Source organism: Pinus tabuliformis, chromosome 5_2 (assembly GCF_031772625.1).
Source record: "Pinus tabuliformis cultivar Carrire ecotype Pingquan chromosome 5_2, CPIR1, whole genome shotgun sequence".
Lineage (NCBI taxonomy): Eukaryota > Viridiplantae > Streptophyta > Pinopsida > Pinales > Pinaceae > Pinus > Pinus tabuliformis.
In genome coordinates, this window is record NC_142306.1 from 148,389,866 (window position 1) to 148,400,567 (window position 10,702).

Sequence of the window (10,702 nt, forward strand, 5' to 3'; positions counted from 1 at the left end):
AGTCCAGAATATTTTTCTAGCATCTAAATCTCAGAAGTAATAAAACAATTCTGTTTTGTAAATTTCCTTCAATGTCCATAAAATAAAGTTTATAACCGGAATGCCATGATTGAGGTAGCCAATCAAATACAAACGAAGTACTATTGGAAAAGCAACCAAATACTACTCTGACAAAAATGAATACAGAATACTGCATTTACATTTCCAGTGTTCTTTCTGCAGCCTTTCATTAAAGCAGCTGGATAGCAATAGAGATATTTACAACGTTGTAAGTCTGATAAGTAAAAGAAAATATGTATAAAAATCCAATGAAATTTAGCTTATACTTTAGCTCTGCTTTGAAGCATGTTATATACATAATTCAATTTTTGGATAAAGCCAAGCTATCCTTTGAAACATAGTAACTTTGATACACAAAATTCAGTTTTGGATAGATTTCAGACATATTTGGCTTGTAGGCTAATGCAAATCAGCCATATGTTCTTCACTTATCTGGTTCAGAAAAATTTCTACCATAAAAAGGCAAAACAGTACAGTTTTGTAAATTTTCCTGTTTTTCTACTTAAAAACAATCCATCAAAATACATTAATGGTTTGCCTTGAAAAAATAACCAATCAAAATACATTAGTGGGATGCCATGCTTGAGGTAGCCAATCAAAATGCATATAGAATCCATCAAAATACATTAATGGTTTGCCTTGAAAAAATATCCAATCAAAATACATTAGTGGGATGCCATGCTTGAGGTAGCCAATCAAAATGCATATAGAATCCATCAAAATACATTAATGGTTTGCCTTGAAAAAATAACCAATCAAAATACATTAGTGGGATGCCATGCTTGAGGTAGCCAATCAAAATGCATATAGAATACTATGGGAAGAGCAAGCAAACTATTCTGACAAAAATGGATCCAGAATACTGCATTTACATCGACATATTTCTTTCTGCAGTCTTCTTTTAAAAGGGCTGGATACCAACAGAGATATCCACAAATGTTGTAAGCCTGATAAATAATATCAAATATATAAAAAAATCTAAGAAAAAATAGCTTATAAATTATAATTTAATTATGCTTGGAAGCACAGTAACTTTGATACACATAACTTAGTTTTGGATAAAGGCCAGTTATGCTTTGAAGTGGATGGATACCAACAGAGATGTCCACAAACGTTGTAACCTGATAAATGATACCAAATAAATGTGAAAAAATCGAAGAAAAAATAGCTTATGGTTTAGTTCCTTTGAAGCATAGTAGCTTTGATACACATAATTTAGTTCTGGATAAAGAACAGTTATGCTTTGAAGCACAGTAACTTTGACACAATTTAGTTTTGGATAAATGTCAGTTATGCTTTGAAACATAGTAACTTTGATGCACATAATTCACTTTTGGATAGATCTGAAATAATGAACTCGGATATTTGTCTAGAAAATAAATGTTAATCAGCCATATGCTCCTCACAAGGCTAGTCCAGAAATTTTCGGTCCATGAACAAACAACACAGTTACAGTTCTGTAAATTTTCCTCAATGTTGATAGAGTAGTATAATCAAACAAAATACATTTGTGGGATGCCGTGATTGGGATCGGCAACAAAAAATACAAATGGAATACTAAGGGAAGAACAACCAAATACTACTCTGCCACAGAGGGCCACAGGATACTGCATTTACATTTACAGCTTTCTTTCTGCAATCTCCCTTGAAGGCGGCGGAATGAATTTACAGAGGAAAATCCTAAGGTTCCATCAAAACTATAACAACAAAAAGCTTCAAATCACGCCTTCATCTGCCATAGATATTCAACAATATCATATAAATCAATTCATTCTCATTGCCCAAATCGCTGTAAGTTGCTCTGCTCTGCTCCCTCCTTTAGGAACCATGTACCATGTACCAGGAACCAGGAATATGTTTATTGATATGGAAAAAATATAACTTCAAGATCCGGAAAAACTAGAACTAGAATTTCCTGATCAGAAAGACAAGGGGTTTTTAATATCATTGATTTATCAACAAGAGGATGGGGATGAGGATGAAGATGAGATATTATTCAAGGGGGTCATGTCCATAGGGTAGCTGCCCAGAACCCTAAGGAAGGAGGTGAATTCTTGGACCTCTTGAAGGGCATTCTGGGCTCTTGTGTCGGCCATGGAGGCCTCAAAATCGACATAGAACATGTACTCGAAATGCTTGGCAGTGCCAATAACATTACCATCATCGACCACACGAAGTGGCTGGTTCCTGTGAGGCCTGCTCTCAATCTTGGTCAAACTTATATTCCTGAAAGCAAAGGCTGACAAGACCTTGAACAAGACGGAGGTACCCTTGTCTTGAGCAAACACAATGCTGGTCTTGAAGGGCCTGTCAGTTCTTGGAATGATGGGCTCCCTCGCCAGCATAACGAAGCGGGTCACATTGTTACTGTCGTCCTGGATGCCATCGAACAGGACGCTCATCCCGTAAAGCTCGGCTGCCCGAGAACTGGCTATGGCCGCCGTGTCGCGGAGGCCGTTGAGGGCAATGAACTCGGCGGCACCGGCCGTGTCATCGAAAGCCTCGCGGGCGACATTGAGGCCGAGCTTGGTGAGCGTCAGCTCGCACTGGGAAAGCGCCTGCGGGTGGCTGATCACCCGATTCAGATATTCTTTTCTCACGCCAGGAAGCGCCAGGAGGCAATGATGAACAGGCAACTGAACCTCCCCAACAATGTGAAGCCTGTTGTCAAATAAAATCAAGAATCAGGCGCATGTTGTCAAATGAAATCAAGAATCGGGAATCAATTACAGAAATTCAAGAATCAGGTATCAGTTACAGAAAAGAAAACCAAGAATCAGGAATCAGTTACATCAAAATTAACTGAATTCAAAGCAATGCAAAGCCTGTTGTCAAATAAACTCAAGAATCAGGCATCAATTACAGAAAACCAAGAATCAGGAACCAGTTACATCAAAATTAACTTAATTCAAAGCAATGCAAAGCCTGTTGTCAAATAAACTCAAGAATCAGGCATCAATTACAGAAAACCAAGAATCAGGAACCAGTTACATCAAAATTAACCAGTTACTCTCTTGCACAGCAGCCACATTCTTCAGCGCCATCGTTTTCCTTGTCTCTTGCACAGCAGCCATTCTTCAGCGCCCCTACAGCCATGGCCTGTGCAGCTGAGGTTCCCGATTTGCAAATATGAACCAGAACTGAAACCCCACCATTAGCCTCAATTCCTCCAATGGCCGCCGCAACCTTTTCTTTACACAACGAGCTCCGGGATTCCAAGAGCCGAACCAATGTACCTAAATCGCCCTACTTTTTTTGAAGGGTTTTTAATGTTTTAATTTAATAAGAAAAATTAGACGGTTGATTTTTGTTCAATCGTCTAACAAAAGATCTAACGGCTACGATTAAGACAGAAAAGCATTTGGGGGAGTTCATTTCAAAGGGGAACGCCTTACGGCGTAATTAAAAGCTAACAAGTGATTAGTATATGATTTCCAACCTCAAAAAAATAATTTCCAATTGAGAAAGAAAGTTCCACAAGTGTTTTCTTTGTAATTTTCAAAATATAATCAATAATAAAAACTCATCATTTATTTGTTTTTAAATATAATCATGGTAAATATTTTATAATTTATTATATTTTTTAAAATATATCAAAATTTTATAAAATATTTTTATTTAAGAGATATTAATTTTAAATTTCATTATTAGTTATTATTAATTCAAAAATTTCCAATATTGAATATAGTTTAATTTATTAATTTATTGAAAGATATTATATTGATTTTTTAACAATATTAATATATTTAATTTAGGTTTATTTTTTATTAACTTAAATATGAAATATTTTTTCCAATATAATTTTGGGTAAGATTATAATTTCTTATGGTTTAAAGTACATTTCTGAATATAAAAATATATTCACTACCTAATAAACTTATATACGCTTAAATTTTACAAATTACACATATCAAATTAAATTATCACTCAAAAAGACAAAGATATCTATTAATTATATGATAGCATGTTTATTGTGTAATAGTAAATATTAGAATATTTTTATTAGTATATACAAATCAAAGTTGACATTTATGTACAAACTATTTTCCTATTGATCACTATTAGTTTAACTTAGTTATAATGTTCAACTTTATAAATAATTAAATTATTTTTTATTTTAACTTAAAAAAAAAAAAATTGTTAGCGTTTTATCACAACACATTTATCTTTATTTTTACAACATTTGTAGATGGCATATTTTATTGAATAATAATATGTCATTTAAAAACTTCAAGACTACTACCATTATAAAACATAATGCATAATAGGATAGTTGTTTGCTACTAGTGCACATATGGTTGTAATTTAATGGGTATTACGATAATGAACACATTTTCATGTGAACAACGGAACCAATGGATGTTCATATTGAATAACCATTTATAATATTGGTATATAGTGAACCAATTTTTATGTTGACAACAAAACAATGAGAAATGATTTCTAATATTTGCATATATTCTCTTATAACTATCTAGCCAAGAAATATAATCCTTTCTTTATTTGATTTATTGTTGCCAATTTCTTATTCTTCTTGTAAGTTGGGGTAGTGCGTTTCTATTTTTTCAAATTGAATGAGGTAATACATCATGAGCATCCATACTCAGATGGTCTTAACCTACCCATTGGGAAACTAGGTCTGTTGACCATCTCGATGAGTGATAACCAACATAAAATCTAAATTGTATTAGTTTCTCAAATACAGCTAAATAAAAAGACTCTCTTGATAATCTCTATTACCTACTATCCTACCCAAAATGAAAAAAAAAATCTTTCCTATGCATATACATGAGTCTGATCATTGGAATATTCTATTGGGGCTAGGTCCTTGCAACTAGATCCTCGTTGTTTTGTCGGCATCATGTATGACATGTGTCTCTCTATGTGAACCAATCGGGCATTCTGCTACTAGATTTGGCACTGGATTAGTGGGAGTTCCCTGTGAATGGCTTGTAATTCCTTAATGAATCCTGGGCTACCAGTGAGTGGTAACGTCAACACCTTTGCCAAAAAAAAAATCATTAGCCAATAAACATGCAAAGTTTGAAAGAATAAGGTGTGACAACCATGAGTTTGTCTTAGGTATGGGATGATATCTCTCAATTATGCTACTAGTTCTTGCTCATTGGGGTCCATCTCAATTCTGATTTCATACTCCAATTCATTGTTGGCATCTCAGGCCCAAGAATTTGTGTCAGTTCTATATACATTAGCTTCATTGTGGCTCATGCGAGGAGTGTGCCCTTGGCCTTGACCTCTATTTACTAGTTTGAGCATGTGGACGACAACACTGGAACTGTTGCAACATAGGGACACTCATCTAACCATGATTTCTCTCCAATTCCTATTGTTGGCTTTCCTTACTCTAACCCACACTGGGGATAGAGTAAGTAGTAATTGTAGCTGAAAATGGTCAGAATAAAGTTTGGTGTCCCTCAAAGAAATTGTAACTGTTATATCTAATAGAAAACAACGAAGCAACATAAATTTAATTGACCATGTCCATAAAGTTTCCATATAATGTTGATCGGTGACTAAGTGGTTGCATCACATCCCTCTGTGGTGGGTATTTTTCCAGTGTTTTCTGTAGATCATCAAAGAGAAAATATAACCATAAGCCCCAATTCCCTTTGTATGGCTTCTACCGATGAGCTAAGTGCGTAAATGGGGATACCTTATCCTCCCTTCCCGAGTGTAACTATTATCCATGGCATAGGGAATACCCACTACCATAAAAGATAGAGGATTGGTCGAAATGATAACCAACCCAAATTGGTTGTGATTGGGAATTTTTTAGTACCAGAGAATCCGCATGCCCCATTTCCTAACACATAATCAAAATCCAAGAAGAATGATGACAATTATGACATATGACCAAGCTTGGCTCAACAAACCCCCATACTCGACGGTGGTAATGGTGGAATAGGACCTACAACCAGCCCTAAAACCAAACCAACTCCATAACTTGACTAATAAACCATGGTTAACATTCAAATCACACTTGTTGACCTACATAATCATATACATAATATAAATTAAATAACCATCCAAGACAACCCTTGAAAATAGTAGTAGACCAATGAGAACACATGGTCACGGTGTGTGAAGAAAAAAAGAAATCGCTCCCCTCACTGCACCCACAACCCTCTCCCTCGACCCTTGTTTATCTTCCTTAGGTGCCCTATTATTGTCCTTCCATTGGCCTATGATAACAAATATCAACCACCTCTTCATATATGAACCTTGTTGCATGCCTCCCTCTTTGATCATTATTGCCACCAAATGTACTATGCATGTGACTGCATGTGTGGGGGTGACCATGCCACTGCCCTTCTTAATGTCCATGCTTTCCATTACAACAACCTGGATCCCATGGTACCGCTTTCCCTAGCTTGCATCTCGATCAGGGGTACTGTTGCCAAATTTTATCTCATAGAAACATTTTTATTTTTTTGCAATTTTTTTTTTGTTTTTGTTTAAAATGAATCAATAAAAATTTCTAAAAGACTATGTATTTAAATGAATTTAACTTCTTAAAAAATAATAAACATTAATTATATAAATTACAATACTCAAGTTTACCATTACAAAAAAATTTCACCACATTTCAAACATATTTAATATAAAAATATACCAAAATAAATCAACAACTTCTAATAATTAAGCTAAGTTAATCTCAAACTATATACATTCTAGAATGTATCATAATCGGTGTCTTAATAGTGTACTATGTACATTCTAAAATGTATCACAATAAATATCTTAATGTACTTTGCTTATTGATTATGCCAATCATTATACAAACAGCAATGATCAATCATAATCGAAGAACAATGATCAATGATAACGGTGGTGGTAGGATCTAGGCTGCTCTACAATTGCTTTAATAGTAGTGTTGTTTATAAAATTATCTTTAATAAATTAAAATTATGAATAAGTAGCATTATTATTACTTCGATAATTGTATTATTGTTTAATAATAATAATAATAAAATCCTACCATGTCATAGTGATTTATAAAAAAAACAATAACCTTGACAATTAGAATGAAATGAATGAGAAGAAAAAATTGCCATGATATAGGATAAATATAAATAATAGAAAAGTATGTATCACCCCCTTTCAATTCAACAATATTTTTATGTCATAAAAAAATAACTCAACTCTATAATATTGAGTAAATAAGCATCAAATCTCTGGAGGCTTACATTTCTTTATATATATATTTTGTGAGCTTGGTAGTACTTACCTTTTCTATTAATTATCTGTAAGTAGGCAACAAAATATATCTGTTGGCCTCAACCTGCGCAAAGGAATCCAGGTCTGTTGGCCACTGATCAACATCAAAAGCTATCCAAAATTTAAACAGTTTGATCCTTACCATCCATGTTGAGTTTGTGACTCTATCTACTATATACTTAATGCTTTGACTTGTAAAGTAAATTCTATCCGTCATAATAACAAAATCTAATTTTATACTACTCGGCATCAATCATTAGACTCAACAAGGGCAGGATCCTTGGCACTAAACCCGGGCACTTTGTTTTGCAACAACGTTTGGAGCTGATTTTCCATTTTCCCAAAACAGAGGTTCTGGTGATATTGTTCTACTTGTACAACTTGGATTTCCTTCTGAGTGTCCCTTAAACTTGGTTCTTCCTGCCTTTCTTGCTATAGTTCTTCTCTACCCCTGTATATCATTGCCCTTGCCAACAAATTCTTCATGACCCAATGTTGTTGGATGGTCTGTCTGAACAATGTTTGGCATCCTCTAGTATGTCCCGAGTCAATAAGTAATGGCTCCTAGTCTTCCATTGGAAGTTCTTCGTTTATCGCCTTAGCATTTAACTCTGTCTCCCACCTCATTATTATTACTTTTACTTGCGTTGGGGTACCTGCATGGTAAGCATGGAGTAAGTTTTGCATACTTTCCTCGCTCATTTTTCTTCCCCTTTTTCTCTAGGTTTTGCTCGTTGAAGCCACTAGACCCTTCATTTTCTTCTCTGCCTGCTTACCTGCTTGCCAACCTCCTTTTCTTCCCTGTCTTGCTTCTTATTTCACCATCTTTTCCTTCAACAATTCCTTCAGTCCCCACCCCTCTCACGTTCTTACCTGTTCCTCATGACGGATCATCAGGGACTGAAGAGTATAGGAGTTAATTAAACTTGTAATGTTAACATAAATGCATACATTAAAACCAATCTATATTTCTTTCATATCATTTTGTTGTTCCTTATATTTCAGCTTTACAACATTCCAACTCCCCGTTTGCTTCTCGGCAGCTTCGTTGTCCCCAATTTGCAGCGACAGTAGGGTTATCACTTCTCTCCTCCACTCTAAGCCCCCCTTGGAGACCATCAACTCGAATTCCCGTAGTGATCCCTCTCCACTCTTACAAGCTGCCTAGCAGGGATTTTGGATTTTGAAATCAGGAAAGCAGGGTTTTGGCTTCAATTCCACCACTAGGGCAGACCATCTCGACTTGAGATGTTTTAAACCCTCCCTCTCAGCTTTACGGCTTTTGGCCCACCCTTGCAGTCCGTCTTGACTCAGGGTCTTTGAGAATGGATTTCTCTCTGGCCATGCAGAGTCCCCCTGATCTAAATTCCCCCATTCCTATACTCCTAAATCTCTTTCCTTCCCCTTGGGGTTTGGCAGCCCCCCAGTAGCCAGATTAACCTCACAGGGTTTGTCTTAGCTTTCCCATTCCCCCCTTTCACCCCCCATAGATTCTGGAAACTACTAGATCCCCGTAGGCTAACATAGGAATCATAGCCTCTTCTCAATCTAAAACTGCAGAATTTCCCTATGGCAGTTATTGATTTCTTTCCCCCGAGTGTGGGAGACCCTCCAAACCCTCCGTAATTCCCATCCCCCTAACCTTTCATTTAATGCAGTCAATTCATGTCCATACATTACCAACAGAGAAATGACCCCAAATTCATGAATTTTTCCATTTCTTTCAATAATTAAGAAACCAAACATCATCATCTTAAGACAGGACCAACATTTTCTAATTACTTTCTACACCACCCTCCTTTTATTCCAGAATTTCTTCCAATTTTATGACATTGGTGTCAAATCTAAGCTTAGGGAAGTTTGGTTTACATACGAGTTACGATCCAGGTTGATGCAGGCTGAATTCGATGCCGACAACCGCCCCTTCTCCTTCTCTCCTCTTCTCTACCACCCGCAATACTTGGTTCTCGTTCTCCTCTCACCCTTCGCATGCATTCACCCAGATCTCTCACCACCTTTATTTCTTTAAGGTTCACCCACCTACCCATTTTCATTCTCGAGGTATCCTCCACTTGCCTCCTTTTCTCGGCTTCTTCCATCTCTTTCATGTGGGGTCCTTGAATGGGACGCCCACATACTCTCTTCGTTATGTCTTCTGTCATAACTATATTCCTTTTGGATCCTGGCCCCCTTCACACCCCGATCAGGGGTTTTGTCTTCCTTCCCTATCTTTCCCTGGGATCTCCCTAAGAATTTTCATTCCCTCGGTTTGATTTATCTTGCTCCCCGGGATGTCCAGGTTTCTTCCCAATTTTCCACATCCCCAGTTTGCTAAGAAATCCACTGCCATGTTCCCTGATCTGTGAACATGTGTCAGGATGAGGTATTCCTTCCCTTGTACCAGGATTCCTATTTCCAGGACTAGTCTAGCTGTTCTCCAGCTCTTGCTTACTTTTTCCCATTGGGTTCCCTCCTGGAGTTTTTTCACTCTGTCAATCACCAATGTGGAATCCCCTTCCACCACCAACTTCTGATGTCCTTCGCTTTGAGCGATTTCTGGTCCCTGTTTGAGTGCATTTACTTCTACTTCATTGTTGCTAGCTATTCCATAGTCAATTACAAATAGCCTTATTGTTTGGCCCCGATGATCTCTGAATACTCCTCCTAGTCGTGCTTCTCCCGAATTTCCTTTGGCAGCTTCGTCAATGTTTAGTTTTATGAAATCCTCAGGAGGGAAATCAAAGTATGAAAGGGATTGTAGGGGAGTAGGCTTTAGTTTCCAAGAGTTAGGCATCAGCATTTCCAGATTCAGATTTAGCATCTCCATTATCCGGCTCTCATGTGGCATTCTTTCCCAGTCTGCTGGGTACCATTTCTCGGCCAAAATAGTTTCACAGATATTGTTTATTATCAACTTCCACACCTCTGTTTCTATCTTTTTTTCATCTTCAAATATTCTTTGATTTCTCTCTTTCTACACCACCCATAGTAGAAATCCTAAGGAGATTTTCCAAGCTGAGTTAAGGATGGCGCTCTAGTAGTTTTTCTTCCTCCAATTTTCCATTGTTGTTTTTGTGCTTGAGTAATCTCTGTCTGAGTGTCTGAAGATAATTTCATGATTCTGCCATAGGGCATTTCTATATATGTAGGAGTTTATTAGATGTTCCATTGTTTCCATTTGTCCTTCACATGTGCAACAAACCGATGGTCACAACATCCCCCTTATATGTAGTTGGTCCCATGTTAGGGCGTAGCCATGGAGGACCACCCATAGGAAGAAGGATACTTTTGTCCATAGTTGATCCTTCCATATTCGTTCCCATATGAGTAACCCTTGTTGTTGTTGATGTTATGATTTTAGGTAGTATCCTTCTTGTATAGTAAACATTCCTTTAATTCTATT

The 10,702-nt window shown here is 36.7% G+C and overlaps 1 pseudogene across 1 annotated transcript; it reads right to left on the bottom strand.

Annotated features, from left to right (window-relative positions):
• Positions 1–1,515: 1,515 nt before the first annotated feature.
• Positions 1,516–9,461, bottom strand: LOC149157963 (arogenate dehydratase 3 pseudogene; annotated as a pseudogene). The gene is made up of 3 exons (XR_016261225.1): positions 9,180–9,461; positions 3,071–3,306; positions 1,516–2,721 (listed from the first exon to the last, which is right to left on the bottom strand). The product of XR_016261225.1 is annotated as an arogenate dehydratase 3 pseudogene (transcript).
• Between the last annotated feature and the right edge of the window lie 1,241 nt (positions 9,462–10,702).